This window comes from Sturnira hondurensis, unplaced genomic scaffold, assembly GCF_014824575.4.
Source record: "Sturnira hondurensis isolate 20B ecotype Veracruz unplaced genomic scaffold, ASM1482457v3 Scaffold0011576, whole genome shotgun sequence".
Taxonomy (NCBI): domain Eukaryota; kingdom Metazoa; phylum Chordata; class Mammalia; order Chiroptera; family Phyllostomidae; genus Sturnira; species Sturnira hondurensis.
The window spans coordinates 897,466-917,569 of NW_028084207.1; the positions used below are offsets into that span (position 1 = coordinate 897,466).

At 37.4% G+C, this 20,104-nt stretch overlaps 1 protein-coding gene across 2 annotated transcripts in view; it reads left to right on the forward strand.

Moving 5' to 3' along the window:
* LOC118996754 (putative P2Y purinoceptor 10) overlaps positions 1 to 20,104 on the forward strand; it is a 32,423-nt gene that overhangs the window by 1,329 nt on the left and 10,990 nt on the right. The window contains exons 2-3 of one of the 2 annotated variants that reach the window (XR_005068548.1): positions 9,556 to 9,771; positions 10,982 to 12,416. The gene's annotated coding sequence lies outside the window, so the exon portion shown is untranslated. Of the gene's footprint in view, positions 1 to 9,555; positions 9,772 to 10,981; positions 12,417 to 20,104 lie in introns of those variants that run through there. The other variant, XM_037060310.1, reaches the window with a different exon arrangement.

The following is a 20,104-nucleotide window of genomic DNA, read 5'->3' on the forward strand; positions in this document are numbered from 1 at the left end:
AAGCCAGTGGGCACCATCATTTTTTTCTTTTTTTCTTCTTTCTTCATTTCTTCTTTTAAACCTTTTTTTCTTTATCATCTGAAAGAGAGTTTGGCATATGTCTGTTGCCCTTATTTTTATATCCGGTGACCCAATTTTTGAGGCTGTCACACCGAGCATGTCCTTTGATTTCCTGGCTCTGGCAGCTAGGGAGGCTTATGTTTCTGGAGCACATGAAACTAACAGAGAGAGAGAGAGAGAGAGAGAGAGAGAGAGAAAGAGAGAGAGAGAGAGTTCTTGGCAGACTACCACTTTCAGGGCACTGTCCAGGTAGCAGACTGAAATACACTCCCAATCTATCTGAGAAAGAGCTGGATTTGCTTGAGCAGGAGCTTTGGCCTGGGGGCTCTATGGAGGGTCTCTTAGGGATGGAGGCCACTGAGTGCAATTGTGCTCTCCCAGGGCCTTATTCTGGCTCACCAGTATCTTACAGAAAGGAGCTTATGTCCTTCTCTGGTACCCTGACTTTTGTAGCTCTTGCCAGAGGACACTTCTACTTTGGCTGCATTGGCCAGTGGGACTTACACTCATGGGTCCTACAGGACAATAATTAATAGAGACATAATTGTTAAATGGCTATCATACCAGCAGGGCACAGTGAAAGGTAACAGACCTAGGAGCTCAGTCTTTCTGTGAAAGTAGACTAATGTGCTTATCATCGTAGTCATAGCCTGACTGGTGGGCTCCTAATTAAACACAAAACTGAAGGCTGACTGTTAACCTTTCCTGACACCTCAGAGGGGGAGCACTATCTTGACTCAGTGCCTCTGTCAGACTCCAGAGCACCACCATCTCTCAGAGGGGAACCCTTATATGTCACTGATGCCACAGTTTTTATTCCTGGTATGTACCTTGTTTTTTTTGTGTGGCTGCTGCCTAGCAGATACTAATTGATGACCTTGTAATGGGTGTGGAACAAAGTTCAGAACAGGGTGTAGGTGAGAAGCCCCAACACCCCCACAAGCCTGGTTTGGGGGCTGGGAAGAGTGGTAGCACAGTGATTAAGAGTTACTTTACACAAGGACTTCCAGCCAAGATGCAGGCGTAAGTGGAAACACTGTGCCTCCTCGCACAACCAAGTTTAAAGACAACAAAGTTTTAGTAACAAAAATGCAGCCACAACACAGAAAATTGAACTGTACAGAAGTCTGACAACAATGAACCATTCAGCCAGACCTGTAAGAGGGGCTGAGCCAGCGGCTGGCAGAGCAGGGTCAGGTAGGAAAAATTGGCCGGAACGACCCAGGAGCGCAGGTGGCGGTTGGTGGATCGAGGTGTGGGGTGGCAAGGGTGGACCCAGTGAGGGCATGGGGTGGCTGGCTGACTGCAGTCACACATTCGCGCTCAGATAAACCAGGCAGAGGAGCAAGCAGTGAGACAGACTGTGCAACCCAGGGTCCCAGTGATGGGAATTAAAGCCTAAAAGCACCAATTGGAAAAACTTTCGGGGTCGAGATGCTGGGAGAAGCTCCCACGCTCACAGAGAGTTTAGTGGAGAGATCCACAGGGTCCTGGAGGGTGCACAAGCCCATACACTCTGGAACCAGCACCAGAAGGGCCCAATTTACTTGCAGGAAGCAGCAGAGGGGACCAAAATCTGAGAGAGAGCAGAACAAATGCCATTGCCCCTCTCTGACCCAGCCCCCACATACAGCGTCACAACCCAGAGACTGGGTCGCCCCACCCTGGTGAACGCCTAAGGTTCTGCCCCTCATTCATAACAGGCACAAACAGACCAAAACATTATGGCTCAAGAACAGCTCAAAGCCCCAGAGCCAATACTTCTAAGTGACCAAGAAATAGCCAACCTATCAGATGCACAGTTCAAAACACTGGTGATCAGGATGCTCACAGAACTGGTTGATTTTGGTTGCAAATTAGAGGAACATATGAAGGCTAAACTAATTGAAACAAAGGGAAATGCACAGGAAACCAATAGTTGTGGTGATGGAAAGGAAACTGGAACTCAAATCAATGGAGTGGACCAGAAGGAAGAAAGAAACAACCAAACAGAAGAGAATGAAGAAACAAGAATTCAAAAAAATGAGGAGAGGCTTAGGAACCTCCAGGACATCTTTAAACATTCCAACATCTGATTTATAGGGGTACCAGAAGGGGAAAAGAAACAGGCACGAGTGGAAAACTTATTTGAACAAATAATAAAGGAGTACTTCCCCAATCTGGCAAAGGAAATAGACTTCCAGGAAGTCCGGGAAGCTCAGAGAGTCCCAAAGAAGTTGGACCCAAGAAGGAACACACCAAGGCACATCATCATTACATTACCCAAGATTAAAATGAAGGAGAGAACCCTAGAAGCAGCAAGAGATAAGGGGACAGTCATCTACAAAGGAGTTTCCATCAGACTGTCAGCTGATTTCTCAAAAGAGACCTTCCAGGCAAGAAGGGGCTGGAAAGAAGTATTCCAAGTCATGAAATCCAAAGACCTACATCCAAGATTGCTCTATCCAGCAAAGCTTTCATTTAAAATGGAAGGGCAGATAAAGTGCTTCTCAGATAAAATCAAATTCAAGGAGTTCATCATCACACAGCCCTTATTATATGAAATGTTAAAGAGACTTATCTAAGAAAAAGAAGATGAAAAATATGAACAGTGAAAGGACAGCAAACTCACAGTTATTAACAATCACACCTCAAACAAAAGCAAACTAAGAGGACAGCTAGATTGGGAGCAGAAACATAGAAATGGAGATCACATGGAGGTTTATCAACATGGGGCGTGGGAGGAGGAGAAGTGGGGAGAAGGTACAGAGAATAAGTAGCATAGACGGTAGGTAGAAAATAGGGTGGAGGGCAAGAATAGTATGGGAAATATAGAATCTAAAGAACTTGTGACACATGGACATGAACAAAAGGGGGGAATGGTGCGTGAGGGGTGTGCAGGGTGGAGGGGAATGAAGGGGGGGAAATAGGACAACTGTAATGGCATAATCAATAAAATATATTTTAAAAAAGAGTTACTTTGCACATAAATAACAGCTGGCTAGTACTATAGAAATGATTATAGGGTGCCTATCCTGCTGAGGCCAGGGAGATTGGCATGACTTGAACTGTGATGTAGCCAGGAGGTGGTTCCCTGGCTGCTGTGCCAGTGCAAGAGCAGGAAGGAGGTTCCCCTATGTCATGGGGCCACACCTTCCCAGACTAACAATGGCAGCCAGAGAAAGGCCAAAGAGACCAGAGAATGGGCAGATGTAGTTGATTGTGTGAGGAGGTGGAAATGGGATTACAGAAGTGCCAGGGTTTAAATGAGGCATGGGAGCTATTTTTCTCTTAGCCATGTGGCTTGGGAAGGAGAAGGGCTCTTGGCCATGCAGGGAGTGGTAGTGAGGGAAAAAACATGCTCTCTGTAGTAAGGGATTTTTTTTCATGTGGTTTGAAAGAGAGTAGTGGATCATGCCTGCTCTACTGACTTAGGAGCTGCAAAGGAATTCCTCATAAGATCTTGTCCTGCTACACTTGGATTTTACCTGAACTATTAAGAACTGTGCCTTTCCTGAGTTTCATCATGATCTAGAGTAACAAGGCACATGCTTTTCCAGACTATTATACAGAGGCTGATACCAAATGTATTCCAGATCTTGCATAGATAAAGCTGTGGGAAACTTTGAGGGATACTTATAGCTTGGTGGGGAGCTTGGGGAGTGCTGGGTTTTGTGGGAAAGGAGGGCTCCAAGCTGAGATGCTCTAAATTCTTCCAAGACTGGAATGTTGTAAGTAAAGACCTGCTCCCTCCAGCATTAATTGTTGTGTTATTCATCAAGACACCATGTGAATGGGCCCTGGTCTACTTGGCAACAACCTGGCTCTGGTGGACAGGATAGCTCTTATTCCTGGGTCTCAAGGGACTGTAACAATTAAAGAAACAGTTCTTGGAAAGTGACCAATTCCCTCGACATTGAACAGACAATAGTCTAAAATACAAACCCAGCCTTTCTGTAATAGAGGCCTACTTACTTATCTTGTAGCTTCAGACTTAGAGGCAGGCTTCAGGTTTGACATACATCTAGAGGCTATAAACATGCTCTCAGGGAATATAAACTGAAAGAATGCCATCTCTGTGTTCTCCCTCTATCTTACTCATCACCAGAAAGACATTTATATATTTATCTGGAGCCCCAATATTTGCACCTGCCAACTAAAGGACACCTCCAAAAAAGCTAGCTCTGGTAGCTGATGGAATTTATCCTTTAAGTTCCACAGGGCTCTGTATATTTGCATTCTTTGAAAACTGCTGGCTGAGGCTCTGGTTTCCAATCAGCTTGAATAGAGTTGCTGATGAAGTCCTCCCCTTTGGGACAAGGGTCTTGGAATACCATCAACTACTGGGAGCGATGAAAAATAAAATAAGGTGCTTGACAGTCACAAAGATTTCACAGACAATCAAGAACTCGTACATGGTTAAACAGTAAGGATCATCTTCAACACAAACCCAAACCTTCAAGACTGTGAGAGGTGGCTAGGCTATTTCATCTAATACCTGGAAAAAAACAGAGAGTCAAGCAAAATTAAGAAACAAATAAACATGTTACAAATAAAACAACACTATAGAACCTCAGAAAAACTTCAATAAAATGGAGATAATCAATTTAACTGATAAAAATTTCAAAGTAATGGTCATGAAGCTGCCCATTGAACTCAGAAGAAATTAAGTGGATGATTACAGTGAAAATGTCAAGAAAGAAATAGAAAATATAAAAAATTATCAAACAAAAGTTACACAGCTGAAGAACACAATAACTGAAGTGGGAAAAGATGGTGGAGGAGTTCAATAATAAACTACATGAACCAGAATAGATTAGTAAACTCAAAATTAGGTCAGAAGGACTATCACCCAATCAGAACAGCAAAAAAAATTGAAAGTAAGTGAAAATAACTTATGAAATTTATGAAACAAAATCACACTGACTAACAGTCACATTATAGGAATCCCAGAAAGAGAGAGAAATGCAGAAAATTTATTGGAATAAATAATGGCTGAAAACTTCCCTGAGGAAAGAAACAGACATATAGACCCAGGAAACCCAGAGTGTTCTAAAACAAATGAACCCAAACAAACTCATATTAAGACATTAAAATGAAAGTGTTAAAATTTAAACACCTGGGAAAATATTGAAACAAGCATTATGAAATCATTTTTTTACATACAAGGAAACCCCCATAACACTATGAGCAGATTTTTCGGCAGAAACTTTGTAGGTAAGAAAGGAGTGGCACAATATATATTCAAAGTAGTGAAAGAGAAAAAAAACCTCTAACCAGAAATACTCTGCCTGGCAAATTTGTTATTCAGAGTTAAAGAAGAGATAGAATTTTACAAAGAAGCAAAACCCAAAGGAAGTAGAAAATAACTACTAGAATTAAAGGATGCACATGATAAAAAGATACAAAATGTGACATTAAAACTATAAGATGCTGGGGAAAGAATATAAGTGTATAACTGTAGAATTCATTTAAACAAATTATTATAAACTTTATACTATTTTATTTTTTATTGAATTTATTGGGGTGACACTGGTTAACAAAATTATACAGGTTTCAGGTGTGCAATTCCACAAAACATCATCTGTACACTGTATGGTGTGTTCACCACCCCAAGTCTATTCTCCCTCTGTCATCATTTATCCCCTCTTTACCCTCCTTTATGTCCCCCATCCTCCTCCCCTGGCAATTAGCTATTGTCTAAAATAGACTGTTCTGTTGATAAATGTAAGTTGTTACAAGTAAACTCATAGTAACCACAAAGCAAAAAATTATAGTAGATACACAAAAGATAATGAAGAAGGAATCTAAGCATACCACTAAAGAAAGTAAATAAATCATAAAGGAAGAGAACAGCAGAAGAATAAAGGAACAGAGAAACCCCAAAATGGCCAGAAAACAACAATATGGCAAGAAATATCTATCAAGAATTACTTGAAATGGAAATAGACTAATTTCTCCTATCAAAACACACAGAGTGATTAAATGGATAAAAAACACCCATCTATATGCTGCATACAAGAAATTCTTCAGACACAAAGAGACATACAGATGGAAAGTGAAGGGATTAAGAAAAATGAATATGTAAACAAAAGAAAATTGGGGTAGTGCTATTTATGTCAGACAAAATAAACTTTAATGCAAAAATGTAATAAAAGGTAAAGAAGGGCATTATATAATAATAAAGGGATCAATCCAATAAGAAGACTTAATAAATGTAAATATTTTTGTACCCTATTTAGGAGGAGTACCTAAATATACAAAACAAATTCTAACAAAACTAAATGAAAAAATAGAGACCATTACAATAATAGGGGACCTGAATACCTCACTTACATCAATGAATAGTTCATATAGACAGAAAATCAATGAGGAAAGATACTTAAAGCACAAGGATAGATACACAGAGCATTTCATCCAAAACCAACATAGTACACATTCTTCATTTTTCTTAATGCATATGGAGCATTCTCTAAGATAAATCATATTAGGCCAAAAAATCTTAACAATATTTTAAAATTAAAATCATATCAAGTACCTTTTCAGACAACAATAGTATATAAGTAGAAATCAATTAGAAGAAGAAAACTGAAAACTTCACAAATGTGTAAAGACTTTAAAACATACTACTGGGCCCTGGCCAGGCAGCTCACTTAGAGAGTCATCCTGATATGCCACGATTTCAGATTTGATCTCTGGTAAGGGCACATACAATAATGTACCAACGGACCTTGGCTATTTTAAAAGTGAAACTGGCCTGGCTGGTATGGCTCAGTGGATTGAGCACTGGTCTACAAAGCAAAGGGTTGCCAGTTTGATTCCCAGTCAGGACACATGGTTGAGTTGTAGGCCAGGTACCCAGTACGGGGTGCATGAGAGGCAACCTCACATTGATGTTTCTCTGCCTCTTTTTCTCCCTCCCTTCCCCTCTCTCTAAGAATAAATAAATAAATAAAGTCTTTAAAAAAATAAAAGTGAAACTGGACCACCAACTTACACCATACACAAGAATAAACTCAAGTTGCATAAAAGGTTTAGATTTAATTTTTGAAACCATAAAAATCCTAGAAGAAAACATAGGCAGTAAAAACTCAGATATCTCTCATAGCAATAGTTTTTTTGATATATCTCCTAGGGCAAGAGAAACAAAGAGAAAAATAAATAAATGGGACTATATTAAACTAAAAAGCTGCACAGAAAAACAAACCATCACAAAATCAAAAGGAAACCCATTGTATGGGAGAACGTGTTTGCCAATTATACATCCGATGAAGGGTTAATTTCCAAAATTTATAAAGATATATACAAGTCAACACCAGGAAGTCAAACAGTCCAATTAAAAAATGAGCAAAGAATCTGAACAGACACTTCTCCAAAGAGGACATACAGAGGGCCCAGAGACATATGAAAAGATGCTCTATGTCACTAATTATCAGAAAAATGCAAATTAAAACCACAGTGAAATATCACTTCACACCTGCCAGAATGGCCATCATTAATAAATCAAAAAAACAGTGCTGGTGAGGATGTGGAGAAAAGGGAACCCTGGTGCACTGTTGGTGGAAATGCAGACTGATGCAGCCACTGTAGAAAGCAGTATGCAGTTACCTCAAAAAATTACAAATGGCCCTGGCTGATGTAGCTCAGTGGATTGAACGTGGGCCTGTGAACCAAATGATCGTGGTTCAGTTCCCAGTTAGGGCACATGCCTGGGTTTCAGGCCAGTTCCCAGCAGGGGACACACGAGAGGCAACCATACTTTGATGTTTCTCTCCCTCTCTCCTTCCCTTCCCCTCTAAAGATAAATAAATAAAATCTTTAAAAAAATTATATATGGAACTGCCTTATGACCCAGTGATCCCACTGCTGGGAATTTATTTGAAAGAACCTGAAGCACTGATTCTAAAGAATATATGCACTTATATGTTCATTGCAGAGTTATTTACAATAGCAAAGATTTGGAAGCAACCCAATTGCCCATCAGCAGATGAGTGGATAAAAAAGCTGTGGACCATTTACACAATGGGATACTACATGGCTGTAAAAAAGAAGGAAATCTTACCTTTCATTATAGCTTGGATGGACCTGGAGAGCATTATGCTAAGTGAAATAAGCTAGTCAGAGAAAGATAATTACCATGTAATTTCAGTTATATATGAAGTCTAATGGACCAAATGAACAAACAAACAAAATAGAAACTGACTCATAAATACAGAAAACAGACTGCCAGCTGTTGGAGAGGAGGAGGGTTGAAAGAATGGAAAAGATTAAAGGATTAAGCAAAAAACAAAACCTCATACACACAGACCGCAGTATGGTGATTACCAGTGGGAAAGTGGGCGGGAGGGGTAAAAGAGGGTAAGTGGGGATAAATAGTGATGGAAGGAGACTTGAATTTGGGTGGTGAACACACAGCACAATATATAGATGATATATTGTAGAATTGTACAACTGAAACTGATAGGGGACTCAAGAGTTGGAAAATTTTAGTTTAAGGCAAAAAGTTATAAGCTAAGCAAACAATGTATATATTAAAGCTTTGTTTCAAAAAGTACAGATGAGGCCTGTCCTGGCTCCTAGGAAAACAGCTGACCTCCAGGGGTACTGCTAAAGATTACCACCTGAGGACAACTGGAGGCATCTGGGTCTTTGTGTTCCAGGGAGAGACAGATGACCACAATCCCCTGGGAACAGCTAACTGCCCAGGACAGGGATGCTGCAGTTCCTTTCACCTAATCCTCCCTGAATTTCAAAATCCCTCACCTCACCTTGTTTATTCTCTGCTATAACAACCTTGGCCTGGAAAGAAAAGACAAGATGGTCTGTTAGAGTGTGAACCCGCCATCTTCTCAGATTGCCAGCCATCTGAATAAAGCACCCATAAAGATTCAATTGCTGTCATTGCTTATTGGGTTTGGTAGTGACAGGCAGCCAGAGTGCCAGTGTCTTTTCCAGTTTCAAAACCTATATAATTTTATTAAGCAACTTCACACCAATACATTCAATAAAATTTTTTTCTTAAAAAAGATGTGAATTCCTCTGCAAGATTGTGAAGCAGGAGGAAGTCACGGTAAAAAACAAAACACTTGGATAGACAATGGGGAATAATAAAAAGCAATGTTTAATCTTTTCTGTTTTAAAATGATCAACATTTTAGAAACATATTTTAAAGATATTACAACTTATTTTTTATTTCATTTTGAAACAAAAAGTAAAATTCCAACAGTTAACTGGGTTTTTATAGTTTAAACTTTCAGAATAAACTGAGAAAACTGTGGTAATGCATGGCAAATTAAAGTCATATACTCTGTTCCTGGTTGAAGTGTACAACTCATGGAAACTCTGAATTTATCAAAGCCAAATTTCAATTTTCTTTGCCCACAATATCCTCTGAGGGGAATGCTTTCCTAAACAACTGAATGATGCTGACGAACAGTTCTTCTTCTCATTAGAGGTAAACGATTTTTTTTGTTTTGTTTTGTTTTACTGAATAAACTACGTTATTTCCTCTTGTAGCTATACCAGCCTGCAGTTCTCTACCGGATATCTGGGTAGAAAGGGTAAGGTTCTTGGCTTTCTCTTCATGCATTAAAAAAAAGAACTTAAAAATCTCTGTGAATTGAAAACGACAATGTGAGTTTCTGCTGCCTCCACTGAAAATGTAATCCTGACTCTGCTAATATCTTACTTTTTAAAGGATGCATTGTTATGAAGAATGGAGACTACAGTGAGGTAATATCTATTTATAAGTTTAAACGGTTAAAATGTTCACTGAAACTGCTGCATGTTTTGTATAAGAAAATGTGGCTGTCTAGAGGGAAAGCTCCTTTCTCTACAATGTAGTATGCAATTGACATAAACCAGGAATCTAGACTTAAATTAAACATTGCTCCTAACAAATTGATGTTAAAAGTAGGATAGTGGTTGATTAAACAAATTTTTGTTAGTGTGAGCAGTGGAGGGGGAAAATTTAAAAATTTAAATCCAGGGTTTTGTCAATAACATTAAGCAGCATAAAAATGGTAAATACATTCAAATGCCTAAATCTTTTCGTAAGCTAAGACTTGACATGTTTCCTTTGATTGGGACATTTTCCATGCATGCGTTTTGGGGTGGGACTTGAGAGCTTGAAATAGCACAAAAGGATTTTATCAAGCCCAAGAATCTAGCACAGCTGTCAAATCTCAGAGGGGCAGATTCTCAATTTATGATAAACATTTCTTTGGATGTATTTTTAATTTGAGAACATGGGAAATATTTTAAGAAGTAGATCCAAATGTATGCTGTCTTTGTTAAAAGGAATTTCCTCTATTTTCCTTACTTGAAATGATAAAATAGGCACTGCCTTTTTAAAAAAGTGTGGTAGTTTCACACTTGGAGTTTGATTATTAAATATGTAAGATTATTTAGAATATGTAAAAATTATATACATTCTAGAGAAGTTAGTGCAAGTCATCCAAGATACCAGTGAGATCTATTCTTATTGATATCTTCAGCGTATTTTGTATGTATTGAATTCCCCCAGATTAAACAGTTGGAGATACTAAATTCTCTTTTAGTAAAAATGACTCAATAATGATTTTTACAGTGAAATATAAGGATAAAGACTTTACTTTACTACTGGATTTATTTTCCAGAAACAAAATGTAACTAACAGCTGTATTCTACATGAGCATGACTCACAGGATGGCATTAACTGCATATTATGGTTGCCAAGTGGCAGCATAATGTTGGATATTGAAAGCAGCTCTGCTTAATCTTTTTGACCACAAGTATAGGTGGGGCTTTTCCTCCAACGAAGCAGTTCCGAAGTGGCTGAGACTTGGTACAGTGTATGAAACCCAGGCAGGCAAGGCAGCTGCAGGGCTCTGGGAACCTCCAGAAGAGCTGAGATCAGCAGTTTTCCTTGGACTGATCTTCCCCTGAAATTGTGTTTTGGCAGGAATATGAAGACAGGACCTCCTCAGCAGACTTGGAAATTCTGGATTGAGTTTTTTCACCCCAATCTGCCTCCCTTCCCTCAATTACCTAGTGAGTTAACTTGAGTTAACTTAGAGGAGGCCGATTATTTAACCAGCTTCGGGGGCTGGGTTGGAAGAGGGAGAAAATTAATCACCTCTGTATCCCTAATACCAAAGGTTAACCTAAAACTCATTCTTAGTAGGGACTTGGTAATTACTAAATTGTTAGTGTCCTAGGGGAACGGAGGGTTTGCTGTTGGCTGACTTTACTGAGGTATTGCTTACTGCAGCTGTGAATGTGAGTGTCCTAGATGACTGAGAAATTATTCACTACAGCTTGAGATAGTTTTCAACTTGGTCAAAATTATTGCCTAAGTTTGGGAAATAATACTTGTATATAATTTTGGGGGGTAGTAAATGATAACATACTACTAGAATTAGATTTAAAAATTAGCCACAGCTTAGTATTTTATTTTAAGACTAGGAGAAGGCATCCCCAACCTATATGTCTCCTAGATTTAACTGTGTGTCTGCCTCCAACCAGAAGTGAAACTATTAGTAATGTATTACTAGAAATTATTTACTGTTTCTCTAACCTTCTATCTTTTGAACTATAAATGTTCCTGGGAATGGTAAAGGCTAAGCTACAGACAATTCAGCAAATGAGTTTCTGAGTTTGATTTATCAGCCAGCTGCTAGATTTTCTTAGGCAAGGAAGGCTGGCACTTCAGAAGGTACTAGGTTATTGAAAAGAGGACAATGGGAGGAAAGGGAAGACAATAAAGGGCAATGGAAAGGGAAGTTTGCTGACTTCATACACCATGACTACTTATCAACCAGAAGTGTATAATGCATATGTTCCATACCTAGTCAACGGCCTATGAACGTAACTATGAACAGTCCAAAGAGTGAGCAGTGCCAATCATGAGGTTAACTTTTCTGGCTTTAGACTAGAGCAATGTTGCTGCGTCTCTGCAGGCTACAGGGTTGGTTTGGATTTACCATAAAATTTCCTGAATGTCTTGCCTGAAAGTTGGCTCTGATGGAAGATTCAATTCAATGGCTGCAGAATAAGCACTTTTTTAAACCTACCCCCTCCCCGAGGGTTCTGAAGGATTTGTAATTGTGTTTGCCAAAGCCAGAGAGCAATTTGTATGTCAAACAAAACCAAGCAGAAACCTATTTCTTAATTGTGGATCAGCATTCATGAGAATGAATAGCCTGGAAAGTTCGAATTTGGTAAGTCATAAGATGATTTTCTTCAAAGCATATTATATACAAAAGAAATGAGTTCTTTTTTTATTGGTTTCCTCATGTGGCTAGCCAATTGTGTTTCAGCACATTTCAAGAGGAAGACTTTTTAAAAAACTTTTTGTTCTGAAATATTTTATATTCATAAGAAGTTATAAAAATAGTATAGAGCATCTGTGTGTACCCTTTATCCAGCTTTCCTCAATGATAAGATCCTTTGAAACTATAGCACATTATCAAAAGCACAAAACTGACACTGGAACAATACTAAGTAAACTACAGATTTTATTTAGGTTCTGACAATTTTTACATACACTAATTTGTGTATATGTATAATTAAATGACATTTTATAACATGTATATATTTGTGTAACCACCACCAAAATCAACATTCAAAATTAGGATTTTTGAATGACCCCATGACCCACAACAACAAAAAAAACACCTTTGTGCTACATCTTTACTTCACAATTCCTCCCATCCCTAGCACTCTGGCAATTACTGATATGTTGTTCTCCATCTCTATAATTCTGTTATTTTGAGGATATTATATAAATGTTACCTTTTTAGATTGGCTTATTAAAATTAGTATAATATCCTTGAGACCTATGCAAGTCATTGTGTGTGTCAATAGTTGGTTCATTTTTTTTTTGCTGAGTGGTACTCCATTTTCCAGATGTACCACAGTTTTTAAATTTATTTACCCACTGAAGGATATTGTTTCCATCTTTGGGATAATAAAAATAATGTTGCTATAAAAATTAATGTACAAGTTTTTGTGTGGAAAGTCATGCTTTGATTTCTCTTTAGTAGCTACCAGAGTGGAATATCTAGCTTATACAGTAAGTGGATATTTACTTTTATATAAAAACTGCCAAAGCAATTTTCAGAGTAGTTGTACCATTTACTATTCCTAACAGCAATCATGAGAGATTCAGTTGTTAATTCTAGTCACACTTATTGTCAGTATTTGTTAATGATACACATTCTAATAGGTTTGTGTGGTATTTCACCGTAGTTTCAAATCACATTTTTCTAAAAGCTTGTGATGTTAATATGCTCATCAGCAAATTATCTATGTCCTCTGCCAATTTTTAAAATTGGGTTCTTCATTTTCTTACAGTTGATTTTTGAAAGTTTTTTTGTATAAATGAAAGTCCTTTTTGGATATGTGGCTTGCGAGAATTTTCTCTAAGTCTGTGGTTGGTATTTTTGTTCTCTTAAGAAGGTCTTCTATAAAACAAAGTTTTAATTTTTAATGAAGGTCAGCATGTTGATTTTGTTTATTTTTGGGGTCATTCTTTTGGTGGCATATCTAAGAACATTTTACCAAGCCCTAAATCCTGAAGACTTTCCATGTTTCATCTAAAAGTTTTATAGATTTTAAATTGGACATAAGATCAACTTTGAGGTAATTTTTATATAGGATATGAGGTTTAGCTCAATATGACTTTATTTTTGGTTATAGATGGATTCCAATTGTACCAACATCATTTGTTGACAAACTGTTCTTTCTTTATTGAATTTGAACCTTTATAAAAATATCGGTCTGCTTTGTAAAAATACCAGTGTGGATCTGTTTCTTAATTTTCTATTGTTTCCTTAATCTATATACCTCATCCTCTACCAATACTACACAGTCTTGATTATTTTCACCATATGGTAAGTCTTAAAATTGGGTAACTTGATTGTTCCAAATTTAGTTTTGTTTTTCATAATTGTTTTAGCTCCTTTGTTTTTTCCACATAAATGTCAGAATAAGATTAATTATGTGTACAAGAATACATGCTAGAATATACTTCAATATATAGAATGTACCTCAGCATATATAACAAGCCCACAGCTAAAATCATATTCGATGATGAAAGATGCAAAGTTTTGTCTCTAAGATCATGAACAAGATAAGAGTGGACACTCTCACAACTCCTATTCTTTATAGTGCAGATGTCCTAGTCCAGAGCAATAAAGCAAGAAAAAGAAATAAGAGGCATGCAAGTAGGAATGTAAGTGGGAAATTTTCTCCATTTGCATATGACATAATCTTATATACAGAATATCCTAAAGATTTCACCAAAAAACTGTTAGAATTAATCAAAACATTTAGTAAAGTTGCACAATACAGATGGGCATACAAAATATTGTGTTTCTATATATTCACAATAAATTATCTGAAATAGAAATAAAGAAAACAATCTCATTTACAATAGCAAAATATTAAAAACTTAGAAATAAATTTAACCAAGGAGGTGAAAGATCTATGTACCAACACTATAAGATTTTGATAAAAGTGAAGAAAATACAAACACATGAAAATATCTGATGTTCATAAATTAGAAGAATTAATATTATTAGATTTATTATAATGTTTATAATTACCAAAATGATCTATATATTCAATGTAATCTCTGTCAAAACTCCAAATGCATTTTTTCACAGAAATGGAAAAAATATTGAAAATTCATAGAGAACAAAAGACCCCAAACAGCCAAAGCTATCCTAAGAAAGAAGAACAAACCTGGAGGCATTAAACTTTCTGATTTAAAACATGGAAATAAAGAACAAAGTGACAGTGACCAGAGGGGAGGGGGAGAGGGATAATGGGGGAAGAAGGAGAAGAATTAAGTTAAGGAACATGTAAAAAGCACCCATGGACAAAGGCAACAGGGGGTAGGATTGAATGTGGAAGGTGGAAGGTGGGTGTGGTAGGAGAGACTAATGGGGGAAAATGGGGACAACTGTAATTGAACAGAAATAAAAAACTAAAAAACGAACAAAAACACAATATTGCCATGCAATATTAAGCAAGCAATATGGTACTGACATAAAAATTGATACATAGACCAATGGACTAAATCAAGAACCAAGTAATAATCCTATGTATCTCAGGCACCTAATATTTTTGTTAAGTATATTTTATTGACTATGGTATTACAGTTAACCCATTTTTCCCCTTTGCTTCCTCCTGCCTGGTACACCTATTCTCTCCAGCAATCCCCACCCTTAGCTCAATGGGTTGTACATATAAGTTCTTTGGCTTCTCTATTTTCTATACTACTTTTAACCTCCCCCTGTCTATTTTGTACCTAGCATTTATGCTTCTTATTCCCTGTACATTTTGCCCCATTCTCCCCTCTTCCCTGCACTGATAGCCTTCCATGTGATCTCCATTTCTGATTCTGTCCCTGTTCTAGTTGCTTACTTAGTTTGTTTTTTTAGATTCAATTGTTGATAGTTGTCAATATACTGCCATTTTAATGTTCATAGTTTTATTATTTTCTTTTTCTTAGATAAGTCCCTTTCACATTTCATAGTATAAGGGCTTGGTGATGATGAACTCCTTTAATTTGACCTTATCTGGGAAGCACTTTATCTGCCCTTCCATTCTAAATGATAGTTTTGCTGGATAGAGTAATCTTAGATGTAGGTCCTTGCTTTTCATCACTATGAGTATTTCTTACCTTCAAGGTTTCTCTTGAGAAATCAGCTGACAATCTTATGGGAACTCCTCTGTAGGTAACTCTCTGCTTTTCTCTTGATGCTTTTAAGATTCTCTCCTTATCTTTAACCTTTGGCTTTTTAATTATGATGTGTCTTGGTGTTGCCCTCGTTGGGTTCAACTTCTTTGGGATTCTCTGAGCATCCTGGACTTGTATATCTATATCCTTCACCAAATTAAGAAAGTTTTCTTTCATTATTTTTTTCAAATAGATTTTCAATTTTTTGCTCTTCCTCTTCTCCCTCTGACACCCATATGATTTAGATATTGGAGTGCTTAAAGTTGTCCCAGAGATTCCTAAGCTTCTTCTTTCTGTTCCAGGGGAATGTTTATTTCTTCTTTTTGTTCTAAATCATTGATTTGAACCCTGGCTTCCTTCTGTTCATTGATGGTTCCCTATGTATTTTTCTTTATTTCACTTTGTGTAGCCTTCACTTCTTCCTTTATTTTGTGGCTGTACTCAGTCATTTCTCTGATCATCCTGATTACCAGTGTTTTGAACTCTGCATCTGACAGGTTGGCTGTCTCCATGTCACTTAGCTTTTTTTCTGGGGTTTTGTTCTGTACTTTCATTTAGGCCATATTTCTTTGTCTCCTCAATTTGGTAGTCTCCTTGTTTGTCTGCATATTGTGTAGAACTGCTTTGACTCCCTGTGTCGGTGCACTTGTTACATTATAAGGGACAGAGCCTTAGTTATTTGCCAGGGTAGGGCAACCTGCTTTGCTGCTTTATGGCACTGTTTGTGGGGGATACGTCAGAGAGGGAACAATGCCACTTGCTTGGCTCTCACCTCATTTCCAGTCACTTCCCCCACTTCCTTTAAGTGACTGGTGCCCTTCTAGCTGCTCTGGTACTCATTCCCCAAGTGAATGTTTTGTGTATGTTCTAGGACCCTGTGGGCCTTTAAAGATTCTCCTGAGAGAGTCTCCCGAGAGACTGGCAATTTCTTCTGCTACCCCAACCCCCGCTGGTCTTTACAGCCTGAAGTTATGAGGCTTTATTTGCTGGTGCCACAACCTTAGGCTGTGTGGTCTGGCCTGGGGCTAGGATCAATTACTCCGTTGTTGTCCCTCCTTTTTTTATCTGCCTCACGTGAATGTGGGGCTGTCTTTCTCACCAGCCACTGTCACCACTGCCTTGCCATGACACACTGAATTCTCTCTGCCCTGGCTGCCTATCTCCACCTCCCTTACCAGTCTGGATGAATGTGTTTTCTTTAAATTCTTGGTTGTTGGATTTCCATACAGTTAAATTTTCTGTAAGTTCTGATTATTTTTTCTTTTTAGATTGGTTGTTATCCTTCTTGTTGTTATGGGAGGAGGTGAAGCATGTCTACCTATGCCTCCATCTTGGCTGGAAGTCACAGTAACCTAATGTTTGAGAAGAGACCAAGGATACCCATTAACTGAAAGGTAGTCTCTTCAACATATGGTGCTTGTGTATTTACAATTGTTAAATCTTGAATAATGACCCTCTTTGTCTCTTTATATGTACTTTTTACTTAAAGTCTGTTTTGTCTTTTTAAAAAATATTTTATTTATTTATTTATCTTTAGAGGGGAAGGAGAGGGAGAGAAACATCAATGCATGGTTGCCTTTCGTGTGTCCCCTGCTGGGAGTTGGCCTGCAGGGAACCGGCCTGCAACCGAGGCATGTGCCCTGGCTGGGAATCGAACCGCGATCCTCTGGTTCTCAGGCCTGCCTGCGCTCAATCCACTGAGCTACACCAGCCAGGGCCTTAAAGTCTGTTTTGTCTTATACAGGTATAGCTACCCCTGCTTTTTCTTGTTTTCGATTTGCATACAATCTTTTCCTCTTTTTTCACTTTGGGCCTATGTGTGTTCTTGCATCTGAGGTGAATTTCTTTTAGGCAGCATATTGTTTCTTAATCCCTTGAACAAGCCTATGCTTTTTGGTAAGATAATTTAATGCATTTATATTTATAGTGATTATTGATAGTTATGGAATTATAAATCACATGTTAATTGTTGTGGTGGTCTAGTTATTTTGTCTCTTTCTTCCTTTTTTGTTGTCCTTTATAAAGTAGTGATTTGCAATAGTGGTATGCTTTGATTTCTTTCTTTTTACTTTTTGTATATCTGCTGTACATTTTTGCTTTGTGGTTATCATGAGGCTTACATAAAACATCTTATAGATGTTACAGTCTATTTTGGGCTGATAATAACTAAACTTAGATTGTGTACAAAAAACCATATTCTCTTACTCCTTTATCACAAATTTATTATTTGTTATCATAATTTACCACCTTTTATATCATGTATCAATTAACAAATTATTGTATTTACACTTATTTGTAATACTTTTGTTTTTAAAACTTATACTGTAGTTAAGTGATTAACACAATCTCATACTACAATACTGGAATATTCTGAATTTGACTGTTTACTTACCTTTACCAGTATGTATTATAACTTCATGTTTTGTTCTTAGTTATCATAGTTTCATTTCAGCTTGAAGAACTACTTTCAGGATTTCCTGTAAGAGAGTTCTAGTGGTGATGAACTCTCTCAGGTTTTGCTTGTTTTGGAAAGTCTTAACTCTTCTTAATTTCTCTAAGACAATTTTGCCAGGCAATGTTTTCTTAATTGGCAGTTTTATTTTCCAGCATGGTTTCTTTCTTAAAAGGGTTTTGTTATATAAGATAATTTTGTTTTTATGTTGTTTTAGAATTTTTATTTGTGCTTGATTTATACTGCATTAGTATAATATTTCTTGGAAGAGATCTTCTGGGTTCAAATTCTAGGGTGACCTATTAGCTTCTTGAACTCAATTTTCAAATCTCTTCTCACATATGTGAAATTCTCAGCCATCATTTCTTTACATAAGCCTTCTGCAAAAGAGCAGAAAAACAATTCTCCTTCTTCCCCTTCTGTGATGACAATTTATGCAAAGGTTGTTTCTTTTAATGATATCCCATAAGTCACATAGGCATTTTTTACTCTTTTAATTTATTTATTTTTTGCTTCCTTCTCAGGATGATTTCAACTGTTGATTCTTATGTATAATTTACTAATTCTTTATTCTGATTGGTCATGCTTGATGTTGAAGCTCCTTATTGAATTATTCAGTTTGGTAAATTCTTCAAATCTTGCATTGCTGTTTCATTTTTTAATTTTTTAAAAATTTCTATGGGTCAAAGTATTTTTAAAAGTTTCATTTAGTGTTTTCTCTGTGTTGTTTTGTAGTTCACTAAATTTCTCTAGGAGGATTATTCTGAATTCTTTTTTACAAGTAGGCACTTCATAGATTTCCATTTCCTTAGGGGAAGTCATTGATGTATTAGTTTCTTTTTGTGCAGTCATATTTCATTGATTATTCATAATCTTTGAGGATGTAGGCACCTTGTTCATTCTTTATAGATTGGCTTTGGCACACAAAATTTTTTACCAACTGGCACATCCAGAGATGATAGTGGGCTGTCTGATGGTGTCCATGGGTGGCACAGCTACTGGTGTTTTCGAGCATGCAATTCTTGTTATTGGATCTGCAAGTAGTTAGGCTTGTTGTATTGATACATGGGAACAAGTCTTGTGACTGGGTCTGGGGAAAGGGCCTGGCTCTCCAGTCTGTAGTGATAGGCTTTAGCCCAGCGTCTATGCAGATAATCCTGGATCCTGGATACAATGGAGTCAATTAATGCTAGGGACCAATGGCGTGGCCCCAGTATCTGAGTGTAGGGATCAGTCCAGTACTTGAATGGGTTTTGGGGGGACTTATTGAGAACCTGGGTCATAGGATGCTCCATGGATTATGGGAGCTGGCTGTTCCTGGGATGTAGTGGGAGCCTGGATTCATGCCTCTGGTTTTATTTTGTTTATAAGGTTATTGTGTTCATTAGATTCCACATATGAGTGAGATCATATGGTATTGTCTCTCTCTGACTGGCTTATTTTGCTTCTGCACTGTTGGTGGGAATGCAGATTGGTGCATCCACTGTGGAAAACATTATTAAATTTCCTCAAAAAATAAAAATGGTCATCTTTTTCCACATCTTACTAGCATTTGTTGTTTGTTGATTTTTTGATAGTAGCCAATCTGACAGGTGTGAGGTGACATCTCATTATGTTTTTATTTTCATCTCTCTGATGGCTAGTGATGTTCAGCATTTTTTCATGTCTATTGGCCATCTGAATGTTCTGTTTGGAGAAGTACCTTTTCAGACTGCCCATCTTTTAATTGGATAGTTTGTCTTTCTGGTGTTGAGTTGTGTAAGTTGTTTATGTATTTTGTAAATTAAACCTTTATCAGATGTATCATTTGCAAATATATTTAGCAATCCCACTTATGGCAATATATTGTATAAATCCTGAAGCACTAATCAGAAAAAAACATATGC